The following is a 23,789-nucleotide window of genomic DNA, read 5'->3' on the forward strand; positions in this document are numbered from 1 at the left end:
GATGGGGTAAAATTCTTCACACCGTGAGACTGACTCCCCATCCCTCTGCCATCTCCCACCCATCCTCCCCAGCTCTGATCCTCGCTCTGACCCTCCCCCGGGCATGGAGCAAAAGACTCCAGGAAACCAGAGCCTGATGATTCCCAGGGCACTGGCTGCAGATAGCTGGGTGACCAGCTCAGGTAACCGGGCTGCCTGTATCCCAGAACAGATAGGGAGTTGTCTACCCTGGCCTGACTTGTGGAGTTGGCACCAGGCCATAGGCACTGCTCCCTGAATTCAACTGTGTCCCTCCCCCATCAACACTCCTGAGAGAAGCCAGAGAAGGCTGTGGGGCCTTGGGAAAGAGACATCTAGAGGCAGTCTTGCCAGCACAAAGCCCTCATTGTTGGAGGAGGAAGGCTTGGGAGAGGCAGAGGGGGTGCTTATCTTCTGTCAGGGCAGAGAGCTGAAATGATTCCAGTGAAAAATGACCCTATAAACTACAAAAGAGGGGAATATGCAAACTGACTATCTTCTTCCTCAGGACAGAAATAGCTTGGGCTTTCTCTGAAAATGTTCATAGACACATACCCACATGAACACAAATACACACTTATTATTCTGCTCAAAGTAAATCTAGAGGCAAATGAACAACAAAGTCACCCATCCATCCATCCATCCCTTCACTCACTTGTTCGTTCAAACATTAACTTTGTGCCATGAGTTATGCTGGAGGAGACCGCAATGATCCTAGATCAGAAGTTTCTAATTGAGGGCATATTATTCCTGCAACAATCTAGGAACCTGTATGTTGGCTCACCGAGGACTGTAACGGAATTGATGTTTTGCACAATATATGTAGGGGTGTTATGAGGAATATACATTGTGTTCGAACGTTACTGAATCCAAAGCAGCTATCTGTCACTGTAGTTTTCTCTGCCAATGAAAGCTAAAAGTGTGACTACTAACCACTGGACATGGTCTAGACAAACGAAAGTGCAGAATCATAATGTACCGTTCCATGAGTGGAGGCAATCACAACCACCACCACAACAGCAAACTCAGCTAGGAATGACGTGCTGGCATCATTCTAAGTGCCTTACTTTTTAGTCCCCACAATAAACCCGTGAGATAGGCATTATCACTACACCATTTTGCGGGTGACAAAGCTGACCATGAGAGCCTTCATAACTCGCCCAAGTTCACACAGCAATAAGAGCGGATCTGGGAAAGTAGAGGAGGAAACTCAGTACTTTGAACACTTCTTGCCATGGTGGGCAAGGGCATCTTGTCCAAACACACTCATTGTAAAGATGGGTGAGGAAGCTGAGACTTAGAGAAGTCACGTGAAAAGTCCAAAGGGAGTCACGTGGTGAGTTCCTGAGGCAGCCCAGGGCAAGATCTCAGCTTTCTCTTCTTCCATTCTGTTTCACTGCTGTTTAAATAAGCCAGACTTTACCTCCAAGTTAAAGTAAACATAACCTGGGCATGAGGACAAAGTAAAGGAGAGAGACACTAAAAGTTCATGGTAAGACACATGTTGTCTTCTTGTAGAATCTAGAGCAGTTTTATTTTCCTGGGTTGTTACTTTGTCCTGGACATCCCTGGGAGAAACTCCTGACACAGGGGAAGTAAGACCCAGGTGTGGTGAAGGTACTGGGGACTCAGAGATCCCAGCTCAAGTCACTTTATTTCAGGCACAAAGGACCATTTGGTGGAGCAGCCCAGCTCTCGCTTGGCTTTCACAGCATCCATTTCTCTCTGCCTAGCATCTTAGAGCCCACACAGCCAGGAAACCCTAGGAATGAAGGTCCTGTCCTTCTGAGCAAGCAGTGCCCAATTAAATCCCAACAATCTGTCTCTGGCCACATGGTGTGCCAGCCGGAGAGGCTGGCTTGGGAAGCCACTGTTTCCTGGATGATGGATCTTGGAGAGGCAGCAGGTGGCAGTGGAAAGAGTTTGGAGTCTGACCATATCAGATAGGAATTCTGGATCCACTAACCACCCTGGCCGTGTGATCACGGACAAGTTTCCTAACTGCTCTGGGCACCTGTTTCTGCATCTCTGAAATGAGGATAGCACCTTCCTTGATTGTAAGTGAAAGTGTAAAAGTGTTAGTCACTCAGGCGTGCCTGACTATTTGCCATGCCATGGACTGTAGCCTGCCAGCCTCCTCTGTCCTGGGATTCTCTAGGCAAGAATACTAGAGTGGGTTGCCATTTCCTTCTCCAGGGGATCTTCCCAATCCAGGGATCGAATCTGGGTCTCCTGCACTGCATCTAGATTCTTTACCAACTGAGCCACCAGGGAAGCTCTGTTTATGAGTGAACATTCAAAACACTTGGTACATTTTTGCTCTGAGAAACGAGAATATACGAACAGATCAGCATTTTCAAAAACTTTCAGCACAGAATAACCACCTTACTTGCTCTAAAGAAAATCTAAAATAAGACTCATGTCTAAAGGAGATAAAGGGTCACTTCTGGGTTGATGAGGGGTTGGGGGCTCAGGGTCCTGCCTGTTTTGCTTCCTTCCCTCCCACTGTGGCCTTGGGGTTCCTCTAGGGAATTTGACTTGGTCACTAGGCTCCCTTTAACTGTAATTAAGTGAAAGAAAGGAAAGAAGAAAAAATAGAAGGGCAGGAGAAAGGAAAAGCACAGTCTTATCTGTTGCTACCTGGGAGGAGATTTATATTTGTTAAGAAGATGAACTCAATCTCTGGTCTTATGGTTCAGCAGAGAAGCCAGACCAGAAACACGTAATTTAAAAATTGGAAGGTGATTGAAAAAGAATTGGAGTTGGGGAGTCTCACTGGGAACACAAAGCAGGGGTCTGAAGTAGCTCAGCCATCGGGGAAGCTGGGACCTGGAAGACAGGGAAGACGCAGCTTGGACTAGCTGACGGGGGGCAGCGCAAGAGAGAAGGGATTGGACTGTGAGGTTCTGGAGATGGCACCACTAAGACTTGGTGACCGACTGGACAAGAGGCCATGAAAGGGAGCATGCTCTCAAGGATGACCCCCAGGTCTCCAGGCTGTATGTACAGCAGCTGCGATACTGAAACTAGCAGTGTAAAGCACAAGACTCCACCAGCATCTTTGTCCAAACTACCCAGGATCCAGCATGGACCCCAGGCCCACTGCTCATACAACTGCCCGTCCTTCCCCAGGGAGTCAAAGGCTGCAGGGACAGTGCCAGCACACCCCTTGGAAAGCGTTTAAGATCAGGAGAACTCGACAAGGCCAACAAAACAACTGTAGGCAGAGCTATTCTGGAAAGTACAGCAACTGCTTGCAGTAAATTAATAATAGATGAGCTGAACTCCATCTGAAATATTTACCCAGCCGGAATGGTTGCAGGCTAATAACCAGGAGTGGAACCCAAGCCTTCCCTCAAACAGCCCTGATGCTCATGGAAAGAGAACAAATGTGCAGGTTGCCTCCCTCAGAAGCATAAGGACGGCAAGCTCCTGGGAAATGCTGGGGAAGGGAGCTCGGACAAAGGCCTGGGAGGCAATGATAGAAAGCAGCCAACACAGGAGGACTGCTAGCGGTGATGGGGTGCTTACTGCACGGGCCTGTCTAAAGGCCATGCCTAGAGGAACCCCGTGAAGCTGAACGCTACTTTTAGGCCTGTTTTACAGATGAAGGTGATGAGACACAGAAAGGTTCTGTCAGGTTGCCTAAGGAACCAGCGAGGAGGTGATGGAGCTGGGATTTGAGGCAATCTGGCCCCAGAGTACATGGCCTTAAGCCCCTTTGCCTTCACTGCCTCCTGTTGCCTTTTCCAAAACAGTCAAGAGAGAGGTGCAAGTGTGAGGAAAGAGACGGTGCATCCAACTGCCAACGCCACATTTGCACAGCCCCAGGGCTGCGTGGACTTTCTGCCTCCAGCGTCTGTAGAGGAAGCTGAACTCTTTTCACCAGAGCCATTCATTCATTTCTTTCTTTTTGACTGTGCTGGGTCTTCACGGCTGACCACAGGCTCTCTCCAGTTGCAGCAGGGAGGGGGAGGACTACGCTCTAACTGCGGTACACAAGGCTGCTCATGGTGGAGGCTTCTCTTGTTGCGGAGCGCAGGCTCTACGGCATGTGCGCTTCGGTAGTTGCAGTGTGCAGGCTTAGGTGCTCTGCGGCAAGTGGGATCTTGATGCAGTTTCCTGCACTGGCAGGCAGATTGCCAACCCCTGGGCACCAGGGAAGTCCCCTTTCATTTACTAATTATTTACCCAGCATCTGCTGGGGCCCAGAGCCCAGGCTGGGTTCAGATTGGGCCTTCTACAGTGTACCCCATATCTACCTCTTCCAGGGAGCTCTCTGTGTCTGCACCCAGGCACAGCCCATTTCTCCTTCCTCAGAGCTCCCCACCAGCCTTCAGGCCATTTGCTAGAATAGACTTTCACCAAATCAGTTTGGAAATACAGAGGGATTTCAATAGACATGCAAAAAGGTGTTTTGGAGCAAGTAAGTTTGGGAACCATTAGGAGGGCATCCTCCCTGCAGGGCTTCTCAGCGCCTTTAGAGCAGCAGAGGCCGTGAGAACCCCCAGGAGTGGGGTCAGTATCCAGTACTTTCCAGATTGTTCAACATGGAAACCTTTTTTTTTTTTCCAAACAACATTGTGCAGGGCTGATGTATCATAAAACACTGTTTGGGATATTCTGCCCTAGAATAATAACACCACGTCAAATCTGTGTTTGGGTTTGACCCATCAAGCCACTGGCAGGAAGATGAGGCTGGGAATTCTGTCTTTCTCATCGCTCCAGCTTCTGACATCAGCCAGGCCTGGCTCAGAAGTGTGCTCAGAAAAGTTTTTTCTTTTTGCAAATGGCACAAGCGAATGCTGTAAAACAAAGTTCTGCACTGCACCAATATTCATACCTGTGTCTGTCTACATCTCTGAGTCCGTCTCCAAGGCTACAGGCATGTGTTGTGTGTATGAATCTCAGGCAGTGCTTCCTTTTCTCCCCAGGCATGCCCGGTCAGGGCACAGAGGCCTTCAGCTGGCCCCTGCCCACGTCTTCTAGACCCTCATCTTCACTACACATTTTTTCAACCCTATGGAACTTTCCAGAATGCAAGATGGCTTCTCTCAAATGAAGTTCTCACCCACTGGCCAGCCCTGAGAAACCTTGCCTGGGCAGTTTCCCTTGCTTCGATCCTTAGCTCAAACCTCTTGGCTTCCCTGAAACCATCTCTGAGGCCCCCTCCGGCACCCCATCTCCAGGATCCAGCTAGACGCCGGTCCTGGGGAGGCCCGGGCTGCTGTACCCCACACTGTGCCCGTTTCCCTGTTTGGGCGGGGTTGGGTGCCGAGTGAGATGCCGCAGGTGTTTTGTGCTGAGCCTCATAGCCAACACAGTTGGAAAGTCCCTGATGTTACTTGACCCTCCTACTGCAGATGGTTCTAGGCCCTGTGCAAGGTTCACCCTGAGCCTTTTGAAACCCGCAGGATGCTCTCCTCCTCTGTGAAGCCCTGCCTGGCAAGGACAGGGCCACCCTGCTCCTCCATGCCCTCAGGGGCCGGCCGCCCCCTGGCCCCTCGCAGGAGAGGTCTGCGGAATGGACTCACCATTTTGTAACAAGAGCACAAAGCCAGGACTGACTCAGCGCTTTGTTGAATCGTGCTCTCTCTATGTATTCTCTTCACAGTTTTCTAACTTCCACAGGCGTGAGCTAGCTTTGGCACGGCAGCTGTTTTACACAAATGAAGCGCCACTGAGTGCGGTGGTGTTTGCGGGGCTCTGAGGGGGTCAGTTCGGGCAGGAGAGGCAGGAAGGAGCGGGGAGGGCCTGTGGGGAGCTGGGGCCGGGCCCCTGCCCGTCTGTGGTGGGAAAACAGCCGCTCCCCTTGGACCGAAAGCACAGGGCTGCCCCCGGAGACTGCAGTGCCAGACGGAGCCCAACGCGCCATCCCAGCGGCTAGCAGTGGAACCGGGAGACGTGGCGTCGGGAGGAGTGCTGGAGTCAGTGTTCTTCCCAGCTGTCTCTCAATTCCCTCGTCTCTGGGCCTTGGACTCTTCGTCTTTAAAAGGAGAGGGTTCGACACCGTCAGCGCTCTCTGGTTTTTGGTCTGACTCACTGGAAGGAGTATATTGGACATCTCAGCTCGGCCTGGATGCACGTGTAACCCGAGTTTCACTTAGCAGTGCTTGCCCTTACTACCTGCTGTGTTCTCTAGTCCTCTCTGTTCATTTATAATTTATTATAATTTATGGAGAAGGCAATGGCACCCCACTCCAGTACTCTTGCCTGGAAAATCCCATGGACGGAGGAGCCTGGTAGGCTGCAGTCCATGGGGTCTCGAAGAGTAGGACACAACTGAGTGACTTCACTTTCACTTTTCACTTTCATGCATTGGAGAAGGAAATGGCAACCCACTCCAGTGTTCTTGCCTGGAGAATCTCAGGGACGGGGGAGCCTGGTGGGCTGCCGTCTATGGGGTCGCACAGAGTCGGACACAACTGAAGTGACTTAACATAGCATAGCATAATTTACACATTCATTTTATAAACTGTTATTGAAGCACAATGTTATTGAAGCACTGATATTGAAGCACAGTGTGTATATTATGTATCATAAAGAGCTGAATAAGCTCTCACAAATTGAAAACACCCATGTACTCAGCTCTAAGATCAAAAGACAGAGCATTATCAACACCTTGAAAGCCCCCCGTGTGCCCAGCCCATTTTCTAGCCCCTCCCCCAAGGATCCTGATTTCTAACAATATAGATTAGTTTTGTCTGTTTTTATACTTAAGATGAGGAGAAGGAAATGGCACCCCACTCCAGTCCTCTTGCCTGGAAAATCCTATAGACAGAGGAGCCTGGTGGGCTACAGTCCATGGGGTCGCAGAGTTGGACACGACTGAAGGGACTTAGCAGCAGCATACTTAAGATGAATGTTGTCACAAAGTTTCTTTGCACCTGGCTTTTTATTTCAATGTTATACTTGTGAGAGCCATTGATACAGCAGGGGACAGTATTCCATTGTGTGGCTGTACCACCGTTTATCTGTGCTGCTGCTGATGGTCATGTTTATAGGTGGAGAGGTGTGTGCATGTCCCACGTGTGTATCTAAGGACGGAACGGCTAGTTGTATACGCTCTGCGTTAGTTGATACTGCCAGGCTGTTTTCCAAAGTCATCATTCCAAATTACTCTCCAATCAGCCATATATGAGGGGTCTAGTTGCTTCGTGCACACGTGCTCAGTAGCTCAGTCATGTCCGACTCTTTGCGACCCCATGGACTGCAGCCTGCCAGGCTCCTCTGTCCCTGGAATTTTCCAGGCAAGAATACTAAAGTGGATTGACATTTCCTCCTCCAGGGGCTCTTCTCGACTCAGGGATCGAATTTGTGTTTCCTGCCTTGCAGGCAAATTCTTTACTGCCTAGTTGCTTCACATCTTTGTCAATGTTAGATATTGTCTATCTTTTTCATTTTAGCCCTTCTCATGGCATTTCATTGCTGGTTTAATCTGTAATTTCCTGATAACTGATAATGCTTTCATATGCTTATTGCCTATTTGGATATCCTCCTTTGTAAAGTGTCTGTTTGAAGTATTTTTTGATTATTTTTCTATTAGGTCACTTGTCTTTCCCTTACTTATTTGTTGGAGTTTCCTCTTTTTTCTACTACACAGCTGACCCTTGGGTTTAGATGGCATTTAGATGGGTTTAGATGGCGTAGGTCCACTTAGATATAGATTTTTTTCCACAGCAAATGCTACAGTGTTATCTAGACAATGGTTGGTTGAATCTGCAGATGCAGAGCCTGGAATATTGACAAACCATGTAAATGGAGGGGCCACTCTAAATTATACCAGAATTTTCAACTGTGCAGAGAGAGGGTCAGTGCCCCAATCCCTGCATTGTTCCAAGGTCAAATGTATATACTTTGGATATGAGACTTGTGTTGAATACACATAATGTAAATATCTTCACCCACTCTATGGATACCAGACTACTTTGCTTCACTTTAATGCACGATGATCTTGAACCACCAAATTAAATTCATGACCCACTAATGGGTCACAACCCATAATTTGAAAAACACTGCAATACGCAATAATGCAGTTTTCCTTGGATCTAGAAACCCTGAAAGGGACACCTTTGGCCAGTGGCTGCCACTGAGGTGTTAGCCTGGGGCAGGACCCAGTATGAACAGCCGGCAGGTGTCTGGAGAACAAAGGCCATGCTATCAGCTATCATAATTTCCCAATTTAAACAGCAACCTTGTTCTACACCTTCAATGACAACACAGTTCTCAGTCCTCCTGAATTTAAGAGTCACCAGCCCCACAGCCCAGACTGAGGCAGGGGACTCAGAAGGGTGGTGTGGGAACACCTCTGGAATGAGCCTTTGCAGAGAGCAAAGAGTGTGCTCACCCACGTGGGCTTTCCATCCACCAAGGTGCCCAGACCCTCGGGGGAGGGTCTGGTGGAATCTAAGATGCCTTTGGAGGTTCCTTTCAGCCAACAGGTCAAGAGGACTTTCCCTAAACTCTGACAAATTTCGATAACCATGCGAGAAGGGCACACACACATTCCAGGTGCCTTCTTTGTGTGAAGGGTACCTTCTACGCAGTTCCCTCCCTCAGAGTAGCCCGGCATATACGCTCTTTAGGCTCCATGAAGACAGAGGCTGGGACACTCACAGAAAAACATGGCCAAGGTCACCCAGTTACAGAGCAAAGCTGACCAGCTCCACAGCCTGTTTTCATTCCTATGTCATACACTTTCTGGGCTGCCAGTCACCATGGAGAGTGTTGACACACTCAAAGGGCCCAAAGGGGCTCTCACACGTGCACACAAACACACATGTGAGCACACACACACAGACATGTGCATGCATATACACACACGCTGTCCTGCTCAGGAATCTGTGGGCTGGACCCTACTGCTTCATTACATGTGGAGTTTTCCCCCTCTCCTGATGTCCAAAGTAGTGAACCATCTCATAATACATGAATAACAGAAACATAGATGCGGAGGGTGCTTTAAAAATACATGAGGATTCTCCAGCCCTCAGGTCTACTGGGGGTCCAAGGACCTTCCTTCTGCAGATACCAATCCTAACTCTCCATGACTAGGGCTGTGCCAGCTGCCAGAGGTGGGTAGAATTTTGCAGCTCCTCAGATCCTCTCTACAAGTTTCCCATTTAACTGTATATTCCACAGCAACCAATCTTTCCTTGTCTGATTCTGAGCAGAGTTTTAATTTCATGAACTTTCCAAAGTTGGCCTTGTGTTTGCAGGAGAGTTTACAGGATGTGGCCACTCCTCCCCCATCCCTAACAAGCACGCCCACAGATTCACACTTCTCTCTTGTTAGCATCTTTGCCACCTGCTGTCTTCTCCTCCAGCGGGAGGTAAGGCACACCATCACCACTTATGTGACTACTACAAGTTTACTGAACACTTCCTACGCACCAGGTACCAAGTGCTTTATGTGCATTATCCCAGCACACCTCACACGAATCCTTTGCTGTATGTGTTATTAACCTGCCTTCATAAATGATGAAACAGGTTCAGGGAGAAGTGACAGCCTAGGACCCCAAGGTCAGCAAGTGACTGGACTGGGATTGTACCTACATCCCTGGACTATCTTATAAAATACTTGCTTATCACAGTATTTTTTACTGATCCCCAAGTCCTGGCCTGTTCCAGTGCCTGGGACAGAGAGAAGCCACAGCTTCTTTACTCTGAGTCAGCAAAACTATCCACATGGAAGGAGACAGCATCTTAGGACCATCTTGTCCTACCCTCCTGTTTTCTTCAAGCTCAGAGAGATGAAGGGACTTTCTCGAAAGCATCATTGCAGCAGAACTGAGACTGGAACCCAGGTGTGGTTCCTCGAGTTTATCTTCCTCTGATTCTCATGGATCTCATGGAATAAAAGACGCTGGTAGAGCACTGTCTGTATTCCAGGCCATCGGCCCCCAACTTTTTTGGCAACAAGGACCAATTTTGTGGATGACAAATTTCCACGGACTGGGGATGAGGGGGTGGTTTTAGGATGATTTGGGTGCATAACATTTATTGAGCACTTTATTTCTAATCTAATGCTGCCACTGATCTTACAGGAGGAACCAGTCCACAGCCCAGAGGTGAGGACCCCTGTTCTAGGCGACGCTTCTTTTCAAGGAGGCATTAACAGTGTTGGAAAGAAGGTGACCAGGGAAGAAACTGCTCTTAAAATCAAATTATAAGGCATTATTGGAGGGACAAAGAATACGAAAAGATCTCAGGGAAGGGTATGATTTTTGTCCTCATCCATTGTTAGGGCTGTCTGGTGAAAAACAGGCTTGGCAAGATGTGAGGGGCAGTGGGTATAGTGGATACCAAATCCAGATTTTTATGAATAAAAATTCCGAATGGGGGAGATAACCACTTCCTCATTAGTCCCTGGAGCTTTCCAAGCATAGGCCGAATCTATCTATCTATATCCATCCATCCATCCATCTATCTCTCTATCTATCAAAGGTCCACACCTCTAAGACCCTTTCATCTCTAAAATTTCTCAAGCCTTTGAAATGTACTAAAATTGTACAGGGAAGCCACGCAGTAATTCTGTACTCCCTGCTCATTGTTTTTAGGTAAAAAAAAAAGAATCTCTTATAATATAAATGGATATAAAGTCTACCTATTAACACATATTTAAGGGGTAGAGTAAAAAAGCACCCATATCATTAACTTAAATCATGAATACTCTGAAGTGAAAAAAAAAAATCAACTCACTTTTCTTTAAATCTTCTTAAAAGGGTCTAAGAATAGTCCTTCAAATAATCCTTGAAGTATGCAATTTTAATTTGGACACATGGTAATTTCAGTCTACCTGTTGAAAGAGACAAGACAGAAATCAGTCACTTCTGACGAGGCTGCTGTTCTGACAAGCAGCAGCTGAGGTTCAGGCAGCTGGGGGGGCGGGGCAGGGATGGGGTTTGGGTGGGCAGCAGCAGCAGCTTTGGCCCAGGCTGAAGACTGGGTTTGAACCCTCAGAGGAAAGGCGACTAAGACAGGGATTCCAGTGCCTGGCACATAGCAAACGCTCAATAAGTATTTAATCAATGAGTGAAGAAAAGGATGGGTGAGTAAGTGAGCATGATTGATCATCAACCTGTGGACACAGGGAGTTACCCTATAGCCTCAGGTCTCGGACTCTTAGGGAGAAACCTAATTTCCAGGCACTGGGCATACTATGGAGAATGATACAGAGCAAGGCTCATGCTACAGTGGAGAGAGTGGGGGTTTTAGAAGCAGCCATATGTGTGTTTGAATCCAGGCTCTACCACCTGTAACTGCGCAATCCTGGGCTATCTCATTTTTTGATGTTTACTGCGTGTATGCATGTGTACTAAGTCGTTTCAGTCACATCTGAGTCTTTGCAACCCTATGGACTGTAGCCCGCCGGGCTCCTCTGTCCATGAGGATTCTCCAGGCAAGAATACTGGGGTGGGTTGCCATGGCGTCCTCCAGGGGATCTTCCAGACCCAGGGATCTAATCAGCATCTCTTACATTGGCAGATGGGTTCTTTACCACTAGTGCCACCTGGGAAGTCCATTTACGTTTACTACTGTTCTTAAATTCAATGCTTGGCCCATTTGTCAATTTTCAGTGCTTCTTCTTTCTGAATACAAGCATTTAAGTTCATACATTTCCTTTAAGTACTGTCTTAGCTATAATTCCACTTAAATTTTTTTTTCTTTTGTATTGGGGTATAGCTGATTAACAATGTTGTTCATGATAGTTTCAGGAGAACAGGGAAGGGATTCAGCCAAACATATACACGTATCCACTCTCCCACAACTACAGGGAAGGGACTCAGCCATACATATACACGTATCCACTCTCCCACAACTCCACTCCCACGCAAGCTGCCATGCAACACTAAGCAGAGCTTCATGTGCTATATAGTAGGTCCTATACAGTTGGCTCAGAGACATTACTTTGCCAACAAAGGTCCATCTAGTCAAGGCTATGGTTTTTCCAGTGGTCATGTATGGATGTGAGAGTTGGAGTGTGAAGAAAGCTGAGTGCTGAAGAATTGATGCTTTTGAACTGTGGTGTTGGAGAAGACTCTTGAGAGTCCCTTGGACTGCAAGCAGATCCACCCAGTCCATTCTAAAGATCAGCCCTGGGTGTTCATTGGAAGGACTGATGCTAAAGCTGAAACTCCAATACTTTGGCCACCTCATGCGAAGAGTTGACTCATTGGAAAAGACCCTGATGCTGGGAGGGATTGGGGGCAGGAGGAGAAGGGGACGGCCGAGGATGAGATGGCTGGATGGCATCACCGACTCGATGGACATGAGTTTGGGTAAACTCCGGGAGTTGGTGATGGACAGGGAAGCCTGGTGTGCTGCGATTCATGGGGTCGCAAAGAGTTGGACATGACTGAGCGACTGAAGTGAACTGAACTGATACAGTTGGCTATCCATTTTAAATATAGCAGTGTGTACATGTTATATCTGATATTTCTTTTATCATTTATAAGTATTTTACAATTCATATGATCATTTCTTGTTTGACTCATGAGTTAGTTAGAAGTGTTTTTGTGAATCTCTCTCAGTGCATTTTTTCTCCCCAAACTATTTATCCCCTGCCCAAAGCATCTTTTAAAACTCATCTTTCTGTTATTGATTTCTAGTTTAATTGTCCTGTGGTGGGGGAATGTGGTTTGCAGGATACTGATTCCTTGAAATTTACTGAGATGCATTTTATAGCCCAAGATGTAGTCAACTGTGAATGTTTCATGTGTGCTTAGAAAAAAGTGTATTCTCTAGTTATTAGGTGTAATCTCAGGCTAGTCTTTTAAAAACCTCCCTGCCCCTCCCATTTCCTTATCTGTAAAAAGGTACCTGAGCAATACACATTAGTTCCCTCCTGCCATTTAGAATTATGCTTCCTGACGAAGAGGTTGTGCAGATAGAGAGAGAGTACAAAGTAAAGAGAGCCAGATGTGCCGTTTCTAGCTTATCGCAATATTAATAAGAATAGCCTAGATTTATCAAGCATTTGAAATATTCCAAATGATGAGTCCACCTACCATTTGATTTCTTACTCTCTGTAAGCCTGTGGGCTGCTGCCCAGGCAGGTGGAGGTAAGGACCCCCGAGGAGCAGGGACACGCCCACCAGCAGGCATGGCCGTTCACTCAGCCCTCCACGCTGGAACCACAGGGCCCCTCGCTGACTCCCCCCGGCTCACTCCTTACATTCGCTCAGTTCGGTCTACTTGCTGACTCTCAAATCTATCTCCTTCTCAATGCCAACATCATTTCTTATCTGCTTTATTTAAACAGACCATTAAATTCCTACTGTTCTTAGAATGCGATTATAAGAAACAAATCCAGGCAAAATCTTGGCGGGCACAGCTCCGCAGTGGGGCTGGGGTAAGTACTGGCAGATGGGTACCAGAGCATCAGAATTGGGAATGGGACAGTGATGTTACATTGATCAAACAGAGGCATGGGTTTAGAAAGACAAACAACGGAGTTCAAATCGTCTTCCTCTAACTCAGCCCTTCTAGTGACCTTGCTTCCATCCCACTCCAAGTTCTTCCTCTCCTTTGAAAGAATTCCTGAAAGAGCCATCTAACTACTTCCCCCACACCCACACACCCCACAAATTACTGTGGTGGGGCTCCACCTCCAGAGAGTTCTTTTTAGATCATAATCATGTTGTCACTGCAAATTCCAAAGACATCTCAGTCTGCAGTGGCCTCCCTGGGTCACCCTCCAGCAGTATCACAGGCTCCTCTGGAAACCCTTCTGCCTTGGCATCTACAACAACAATCTCTTCTGATTCTCCTTTACCTGCAGGGATGTTCTCTGCTTCTTGCTAGTTCTTATTTCATTGTCTCATCCTTATATGTGAAAGAGTAAAGAGCCCCCTCTTTCTTCAATTCTGTGGCTTCAATTGGCATTTCCATAACTTGTTATTTGTTGATGCAAAACTGGTATATAACATTATTAGTTTCATAATTTAATTAGAATTGTTTCAATAAAACAAGAAGCATAAACTGCTATTTATTAAGTGCACATTAAGTGTATGCCAGTCAGTGTGCTAAACAGTATTTCACTTAATCGTCACAATAACCACCTGGGGGGCATAGTTTTTGTTAATCCTCCCCTCTTTTTTTTACGGATGAGAAAGGAGAAGCTAAGAAAAGAAATATAATTTGCCCAAGATCGCTCAGCTACTATGCGCCGGAGCTGGGATGCAAAACACCATCTGTCTAATTCAAAGCTTGTGCTCTCAGCGACCACATTCACTCACCCTCCCCTCCTAAGCCCTGGAACTCACCCTTCTCCCACAGTGTCAGGCACTTCATGCTTCCATTTTGCTGCCCTTGGAATGGAAGACCTTTATCTGCACTGTGAGCTGAGAAAAGTCTATCCATTGTTCAAGGCTCAGCTCCACGGCCCTCTTCCCCTAACGTTTCCCACAAGTCCAGCCAGCTTAATTGTTTCCATCTCCTTCCTGTGGCAGCTCTATAATGATACCAAACCATCCATTCATCCATCTGACCACGTATCCATCTATCCACCCAAGAATCACACAAATATGGGAGAAGATTGTTTACCCAGAAGCATCCAAACACAGAATGTTTTATGCTCAGCCTTTGGGAAGAAAAAAAAAAAAAAATCAAAAACATATCATACTTTGGTCAAAATTTAAGGAAATTTGCTGGAGGTCATGGTGTCTAGGGAAGAAAAGTGCTCTGCTAGGTATCTGGGAACGCTGACCGGTCAGGGACTGCCATCCCTGTGATCTGGTCAGGGTGGTTTCCAAGGTTACCAAGGCAGGTCTGTGCAATTTCCCTTACCCAGTCCCTACATTTCTAAATCCTATTGATACACCAAGACCGGCTCAAATACTCCTTCATCCTCAAAGCCTTTCCTGATTCTCCTCTCCCATCAGGCACGAACAAACCCGGATCTGCACACCACAGTGAGTCTGTGACATCGCTGATGACACTCAGCACTTTTATCATCCGTGGCTAATACTGCCGTTCAAAAAGCACTTCAGCATATTCATTTCCTGCTTTACCTTCCCTGCTGGGCTCCTTGGAGCTCGGAATTGCACCCACTTTCACCTTCATGATGTTTTCAGAACCAAGTCCAGTGCCTGGCACACAGACACTCAAGTGTGACTGCCCAGCTGAGACTGGTGACCCTGGCCTTGAATGGAGAAGGCCATTCAACAGCCATTCAAAGGCAAGCACCTAGCTGTGGGCACAGCTGGTGTAAAGTACACATAAGATCCTATACAAAATCCTACCTTTTTCCACCTGACCCCCCCCAAAAAAAAAGGATCAGGAAAGGGGGACCATATACCCACTTAACCTGAGGTTTCTGAGGCCTGTGTCCCATAGTTCACATGTTGGGGTGATGGCTTCTGATATTCTCCAGGATGACCTAAGCAGGGAAAGATGACGTCTGAACACATTCTAGTTTCCATAGTCAGAAAATGAGACTTAGACCTGAGAGAGAGACAGTGCTTCAATATCAACCATGACAGTCACCTGCTTTACCAAGGAGGGCAAAGGAGGTTCACTGACTCCATCCAAGTCATGGGACAGAAAGGACCGTGCAGACAAATTTTCCCTGTCCCTCCCAGACTTGCAAATGAAGCCTCTAGGAAACCGAGTGCTCTCTGCATGGCTAAAAATAAACTCCCCGAAACTTCATCTAGCTCTATCACGGCTGCAATTTACAGCGTCTCGAGCTTCAGCGTGGTGTAATTAGCAAATGGATTATAATAATTTATTTCTGGTTTGAAAGCTCGAATGAGCACGACCTTCCAGCAGAATGGGAAAATTAAGAGGCTGGGAGCCAGCCACACTCCTCTAGCCCCTTCCGATGCCACAATTTTGACGCTGGCCAGCATCCATCTACTGATGTCTGATGGATGTGCCACAGAGAGGGGACTGTAACTCTGGCCTCCAGGCTGCCTGGGAAGCAAGACTTCTAGAATACAGCATACCCCCGCCCTACACCCCATGAAGGATTCATGCTCATTTTTGCAGGGGCTGGGATGGTGTTCTAAACCATCCTTCCAATGAGCAAGAACACCTAAGGGCAGGGAACGTTTGCTGTGATGTCTCTGAGTAGGCACTATTGAAGCCTGGACCAAGGAAGGCTAAGCAAAGGCTGGGCGGGGGTCAGAGAGGAACTGTGTTTGGGTTTTGTTGTATGTGTGCCTTGAGTGACAACCATGTCAAGTCTCTTTTACAAAATGCTGACAGATACATATCTTCCTCACAAGATTATCATGGTGATTAAATGAGGAAAATGTATCAAAGGGCTTTAGTAAGTGAATGCTAGTGATTCTTCTTGAGTGAATACATTCCCAAAGTAGCTCTCTCTGATGAGGGATGCTCCTGGCCAAAGCACTAGAGTCTGCTGTGGTAAGGCACCAGGGCTGGGGCAGCGGAAAAGCCAAAGAGTTGTCTCCTTGAGTTTCCCTCTGCAGAATCCAGGCAGAGGCCGATCCATTTACCTTTCACAGTATCTTCCTGGTGGAACATTGTGATGCTGGGAAACAGGGATCCTGCTGTGGGCAAGGAGTGTGAACAACTTTCTCCTTTCTCATGCACGTGCCAAACACCCGCCCAAACACATACTGACACGGAAGGTGAGGGTGGTGGCCAGGCGGTGTGCAAAACCAAGGTGACGCTTGTAGCCTCTTTGTTAGAGGCAGGGGAATGAGCATTCACTGAGCAATGACCAAGTGCCAGGCACCGCATTGGACAGCTTCGCTTCTGCAGGGACGCAAAACTTGCTCTCTTCTCCCTCCCCCAGTGTCTCTTTAGTACGACAATTATTTTGAACTGAAAACAATCGAGGCTCGAAAGACTCAGGAAGAAACTCTGACCTTCCCCCTAGTTGCCTAGAAAATTTAGATAGAGGGCCTGCTCCCAAAATAAAGCTATCACCAGAGATACTGATGCCAAAATCTTGGCTCTCTGTGCACTGATGCTAAAAGGAAATACAGGGTTTTGGAGTCACAAGAAAAAGGAGCTTTATTCTTTGCCAGGCAAAGAGAGAACATAGTAGGCTAGAGTCTTAAGAACTGTGTCCCACTCCCTGGGGAATAGGGGAAGGTTTTATATCCTAATGAAGGTCTTGTGGCTTACTTTTCTTGTGCAAAACTTCAAAATGGCCACAGTTGGCATCAGGCAACTTGGCAACTGGGATTGGTCTTTTCTGAAGTTTATCTGGCCTGTGACCTTCTTTCTGATATGCAGAATGCTATGAGGGTGTGTAGGGAGAAAAGAATGCCAGGTGCAGAGTGTAATTCATATGGAGTCAGAGAGTAATTAGCTTTGTGAAGGACAAGTCCAGCTACAAGTGTTTGTTGGTAGTAACAGCAAAAGAATAACCGAGACTGCTTAACTCTTGCAGGTCTGTTTATGCTGTTTCCCCAGTCAGTTCATTGGTTCCTTATTTTTCTTTTCTATCAGAAAAGTCATTTCTATTTAAGAAAAGTCTCATTTCTATTTTTTGCTGCAACAAGAATATGGACTGGGGATGGTGAGGGGAATAGGACCTATGGATCAAAGGCCACACTCTGTCCCACTGTCTCTGCATGGCCCAGCAAACATTTATTTACCAAATATTTTCTCTTTCTTCTCCATTTGCCTTCCTTCCTTTTGAAGTCTGAAATCACTATCCCCAATATTCCCTTGCGACTTTAGCTGAAGATGGTATTTAAGGTGGGGGTTTCAGCCATTTTGGTGAGTTAGTTTTCCTGGGTGAGTTAGATTTCTTTCTCTCCCATGAATATAGTAATTATACTTTCCATTTTCTCCTGTTTATCTGTCTTATGTCAATTCAGTTCTCAGACCAGCCAGAAGAACCTGATTAGAAGGGAAGAGGAAACTCTCTTCTTCCCCGACACTTCCCAGCTCCACTCACAGCCTGCGAGGGGACCCCTGGCCACAGGGTCACAGGGCACCGAGGCTGTCACTGTGTACGGCCTGCGAAGCCTCCTCTCCCATCCGCCTCCCCAACCGGCCCCTGAGTAGGAAGATGGGACCCTCATTCTCACGCTCTCAGTTCTTAGGGATCATTTCAGGGGAACTTCAGTGTTCTGATCACTTATGTTGGGACTTCACCCACACTTGCCTACTTCACCAGACTGCTTTCAGAACAAAGAGCATGAGTGTGAAAAATTTTGGAAACTATGCCAAACACTGAGTGACCTGTTGCTCTCATTCAGACCCTCGTGCGCTTCCTAGTTTAAATTGTTTTTGTTCCCAAGTCACAGAAAGATACACTGACTGTATCTTCCTGTCTCTTCCCTTGTTCCCTTGGCTCTGTGCAAGCCAGCCATCTTTCAGGCCATTATACTCAGGCAGCAAATTCTGTTTCCCCTTCCAGGAGTTGCCTTTACCATTTCGGTCTCAGCTTAGACTGGAAATCACTTCCGGGGGTAGGTTTTCTCTGCCATCTGTTCTGTAGGGCACTTGTACCTCTTTGAATGACAGTTGATGAATGTCTGCCTCTCCAATTAGAGCGAGGTGGGCCCACTTTTGTCTCGTCACCAGGATGTCCTGGGGGGGATGTCTTCAGGGGGCCAGGCATACAGCATCCACTCAATTAGCGTGTCTATTTTGTTTACTTGTGTACCCCAGTCTCTGGAGGCTGTGTGGCACACAGTCAGGTCAGTGCTCAATCAACACTTGTTGGAGAAATGCGAGCATAAAGGTTGGTTACAAAGGATGTGCAACAGGGGGTGAAAACCATGGATGCTGGAGCCAGAACACCCAGTGTGACCTTGGCTTCTCCACTCAGAAGTGTGTTACTCTGGGAAGTGACTTCACATCTGTGGGCCTCATTTACAGTTTCCTCATTTACTCAGAAAAAAGGAATCATAGCTATGCCTACCTCTGAGAGTGGTTGTGAGGATTAAATAATATATTCTAAGTTCATGAGCAAGGTCAGGCATGGGGTTGGCACTATGTAAGTGAGGCTTGGACTGCAAGGAGATCCAACCAGTCCATCCTAAAGGAGATCAGTCTTGAGTGTTCATTGGAAGGACTGATGTTGAAGCTGAAACTCCAATACTTTGGTCATCTGATGCGAAGAGCAGACTCATTTGAAAAGGCCCTGATGTTGGGAGGAGAAGGGGATGACAGAGGATGAGATGGTTGGATGACATCACTGACTCAATGGACATGAGTTTAAGCAAGCTCCAGGAGTTGGTGGTAGAAAGGGAGGCCTGGTGTGCTGCAGTCCATGGGGTCGCAAGAGTCAGACACGACTGCGTGACTGAACTGAACTGAACTGAACTGAAGTGAGGCTATTCTTCTTATCAAGACCTCTCATCATCTTTCATCTTTCTCCCCTGACCCAGCTCACATCCCTCTTCTTCTCCGAAGCTGGTCCAGCTGGGTCCTTCTGCTCCTTCTCCTAGCTCCCAGGGCCTGTTCTCTGGACTGAGGACCCTTCCATGCACTGTTCTCCCTGACTCCCCCGAGACCACAGCAGCCTGGAGAAAGGCCTAGAGGGGTGAACCAAGGAGGACTCTAAAGAGGGAGAGAGTGTGCTGGAGGGTATGGGTGAAAAAGTGGGGGACCCCTGGAAGGAGTGGGGGCTGTTTGTGGCAGCTACTTGCATCTGCTTGGAGATTCTGCCTCAAAATTCATTTCGAGGAGCAAAGCTTCCAGCCTTGAGTGCCTGCTTCATGGGCTAGGAAAATGTCCCTTTTTTGGAGGGAAATAAATGGTTCGCCATTAAGATATAAAATGCAGCTGTTACAGTCCATAAAACAACAGACAGGTTAATATGGGTGCTTAAGAATGCTATTTCCTCATATTAACCTCAGCAAGAGCAACCTAACCAGATTGACTCTGGAGCACTTTGGAAACCTGCTGATTATCTCTAATATTTATCTGATGTGTAAGTAACGGTGGGTGTTTGTTTCCAAAAGAAGTTGTCTCGCTTGCCTCCCTCCCTCTCTCCTTCTGCCCTTTTCCTCTTCTTCCTTCCTACCTAAGAACATCTGGGCCTTAGTTTTCTTCCTGGGACAAGACCACGCAGATGTGCCTGGGGGGGCACTTCTGGGTTTCTGAACTTGCCTCCTGATGGGGCTCAATGACTCACATCATTCCTTTCCATCCACCACCTCCTGCTCCTCCCAGCCAGTCCATTTGACCCACACGGTGTTGACCAGGGGACTAATTCAACTTCAAAAATGTTCATATTTTAAAACTGGTTTTAAGCTATTGCTCACAAAGAGGTGAGATTCAGTTCCAAGAAAAGTGCAAACTGCTGTGACTCGTGGCACACACCTGTGCAGAAGAAAGGCCAGCCAGGGGTGTTCAGTCAACGCACAGGCTCTGGGTCAATGGGGCTTCAGCTCTGGCTGTTGGCTGGCAGCTTGGGGAAGTGACTTTAGAGTCTGCGCTGCATGCTGTACATCGTAGCAGAAGCCAGCACCTCAGCCCCATTCTCAAAGTCCTATGTATAAGGGCTTTTTCCCCAGCTGCTTGTCAGTGCAGACAGCTCAGAGCTCCCCTCCAGCTATCGTTCCTACTGTGCGTAACAGATAGTCCTCAGGAAATTCTGGGGAGGGGAGAGGTGAAGTGGGTGATTTCAGCATCATCAAAAATTACCAACAGATGGAACTTCCTTGGTGGTCCAGTGGCTAAGACTCTGAGCTCCCAGCGCAGGGGGTCCAGGTTCGATCCCTGGTCGGGGAACTAGATCCCACATGCTGAAACTCAGAGACCACGTGATGCAACCAAGACCTGGTGCAGCCAAATGAATATTTTAAAAAAACTGACCAGCAGATCCTCAAATGGGCAGGGCTCTCTCAGGCCTCAAGCACTCTGTACACACCGTTTCCTTTGTCTCTGTCAACTCATCCTCCCTTAATTCCTTCTTCTCCTTGAACACTGAGCTGAAGTTCATCCCTCTGGAAGCCTTTGATACCCTCTGTCTAGATCAGGGGCCCATCTTTTGAGCTTCCACATCCCCCAGGCTTCCCTTGCTGGTGTAGTTCTCATCCGGATGAAATTATCTGCTTATTTGACTGTCTCCAATGAATATCTCCAGTGGATGCTTACAGGGAAAGGAGTTTTTGGGTACAAAAAAATAACAATCAATATATTGTTTAATCTATGCATCAACTTTGAGCCTTGCTCCAGGAAGAATTTAAGACAGCACAAAAATGAAAAATACCCCTGGGAAGCTTTGAGTAGAATAGCAGAGACATAAGCATAAAATATATATATAAAATACGACAGGAGCTGAGATGATGTTATGTGGGTGGAGGCCTGGTGTGGGTTTGGGGATTCTTCCCTCTGGTCTAGCCCAGGGTATAGCACAGAACCTGACTTGTGGGGAGGCTCAGTATTTGTGGAGTGAATGAGATGAATGGGGTGCAGGATCTGAAGGGGCCTTAGAGATCTCTCATGTCAATGAGGAAGACTGAGGTCAGAGAGAAGAGAGAGGAGACGGGGAGGCCTCCTGGTTCTTGGCTTCACAGGAAACAGAATCCGGGCCTCTAGAACTTTGGTAATTCTAGATTCCACTGGAAGTGGAAAATGCAGAAGGCCAAGCCACTTTCCTTCCCTGGGCCTCAGTTTTCTCACCCACAAAAGCAGAAGCTTAGAGGTCACTCTTGAAGCCTGTTCCAGTTTGTAAACCCCACAGAGACTGAGGTTACCAAAAAAAGAAAAGAAAGAAGCTGAGGAGTAACGTGGTCAATGTTCATGTGATGTCATCTGATCTGTCTTATCCTGATACAAATTCAAGAACCTACTCACAGGGAATAGCCCTTCATTCATTTATTCAAAACAAATATACTAAATGTCAGCTGTGTGCCAGGTGCTGACCTGGGCTCAACCACAGGGCACCCAGGAACCAACGCCTTCCTCTGGACCTGCTCCCTGCTCTCTGAAGTCCTGGGCTGCCCTCCAAGCATCTGCTCTACAACTCTGAGTGAACTTCTCTCTCTCCCTTCCTCCTCCCTGCTTTGTGTCTTCTTTCATACTTCACTCATGCATCCCACAAATGTTCACGAAGCACCTCCCCGAGGACGTGCCTTGTGACCTCAGCAGGCCCCTTTCCTGGTGCTGAGCCAGGCAGTTTTCAGAGCTGAGGATGTCACCAACATTCACTATGCTCCCAACCCACGATTCAGTTCAGGCTGCATGTCTGCCTGGACTCTCTCAGTCTTCTCACCCCCTTCCAAGGTCTAGTCCTCAAGCCCTCTATCCTGTGACACCTTCTCTGACCTCCTTCTGCTGGGGTCACACAGCCTCTCCTTTCCACAATGATCCCACCATCTCGCACTGGTGGGTTTGTCTAGTGGCCCTGCTGCTCTGAACTCCATGAGTCCCGGGACAGTACGTTCATCATCCCATCCACAGCAGTGTTGACCCAGAAAGTGCTGGAGAGGGCCTGGCTGAAATGGACTGCCATCAAAACTTCCTGACCAGCACATTCTAACTCACCCAGGCTCAGAGAAAAGGCAGAAAGTGTCTCTCTACCTGTCCTACCAGCAAACCCAACACGACCATGCTCTGCAGCTTCCCTCTGCTTCCAGAGGCTGTTCTCAGCTCATGTGGGGCCCGGGGACTCTGCTCCCAGCGCCCGGGCAGTTTACACCGTATCCTCTGATGTCCTGTCTCAACTCTTCTCAATACATTCTGTGAATTTGCTGGGAAATGTGCATGCATTCATGATCCAAAGAAAATCTACCTTTAACATACTTTCACAAATAAAAAATCCCTCTAGAAGCTTAAGTTTTTCTAGCTGTGCTTGAATTTTGCTAAGGTTCTTTAAGAAAGAGAGGATTATTTTTCCTTCCAAAGTATTAATACAGTCACACCAGCTAAAGCATAGTGGGGCTACAGATACCCCTTGGTACAAGGCAGCCAGGGTTGGAACCTTGGCTCTGCCATGCTAGCCCTGACCTTGGGCCTCCAGCTAGACTAGACTTCTGTCTTGCCCCACAATTCCAGTCTTGCTGCCCAGAAAAAGAAGAGTAATCCAACTGCTGGCTCACTCAAGCATGGACCCAATCACTTATCCCATCACGTATCATCTTCCTTAATTACTCATTCATGATGATTCATTCATTCACTATATTTATTTCCTCCAGCGTGCACTTATTCATTCACTCAAAATTAGACACATTCATTCATTCATTGGTTCATCTGCTCATTAATTTCTTCACTTATTTACTCATCTACTCACTCATTCATTTACTAACTTCTTTGTTTCTTCATTTGCTCCTCATTAACTCACTTGTTTGCTCACCCTTTCATCCACTTTTCCCTTCATGCACTCACTGCCTCTTTCCATGCGGTCACTCCCTTGGGCCCTCACTCACCTCCGACACTTATTACTCCCTATTTCCCAGCACAGCACCCTTTCCAGGAAGGCCTGCCTCCTTCACGGCGGGGTCCATCAGTCCTCACTCCCAGAACATTCCCTTCCCTTTACCATCCAGCTTGCTGAACTGCGTAGGCATGTGTCCTGGTGTGCAGAGGCTATGCTTGCCATTCAGGAACAGATGTTCTTGGAATGACTGTTTTGACTTTCACCCTCTAATGCCAGAAAATTCTCCAAACTCCTCCAGCATGCAGGAAGGCATCCACTTAGCATGGGCAGGGCCTGCAGCGCCCAGGGTTCAGAGTCTAGGACACGGGAGATTGCTGGTGGTCAGAGACACAGGGAACTTGGAGAGCCTCCCTGCTCTAGGGATCTGTGATCTGGGGTCCAGGGACCAGCTGGAGAGGGAGACGGGCCCAGAGAGCAGTGGACTTTGTGAGGCAGGTTAAGGAGCATGAAA

At 47.5% G+C, this 23,789-nt stretch overlaps 1 protein-coding gene across 11 annotated transcripts in view; it reads right to left on the reverse strand.

Moving 5' to 3' along the window:
• The window catches only part of TENM4 (teneurin transmembrane protein 4), a 1,822,236-nt gene that overhangs the window by 501,665 nt on the left and 1,296,782 nt on the right, over positions 1-23,789 (reverse strand). Inside the window, exon 4 of one of the 11 annotated variants that reach the window (XM_027532093.1) lies at positions 10,717-10,813. The exons of the other annotated variants lie outside the window; for them this stretch is intronic. The gene's annotated coding sequence lies outside the window, so the exon portion shown is untranslated. The remainder of the gene's footprint in view (positions 1-10,716; positions 10,814-23,789) is intronic. 11 annotated transcript variants of the gene reach the window in all.

The sequence above is a fragment of the Bos indicus x Bos taurus genome, chromosome 29 (assembly GCF_003369695.1).
Source record: "Bos indicus x Bos taurus breed Angus x Brahman F1 hybrid chromosome 29, Bos_hybrid_MaternalHap_v2.0, whole genome shotgun sequence".
Taxonomy (NCBI): Eukaryota; Metazoa; Chordata; class Mammalia; order Artiodactyla; family Bovidae; genus Bos; species Bos indicus x Bos taurus.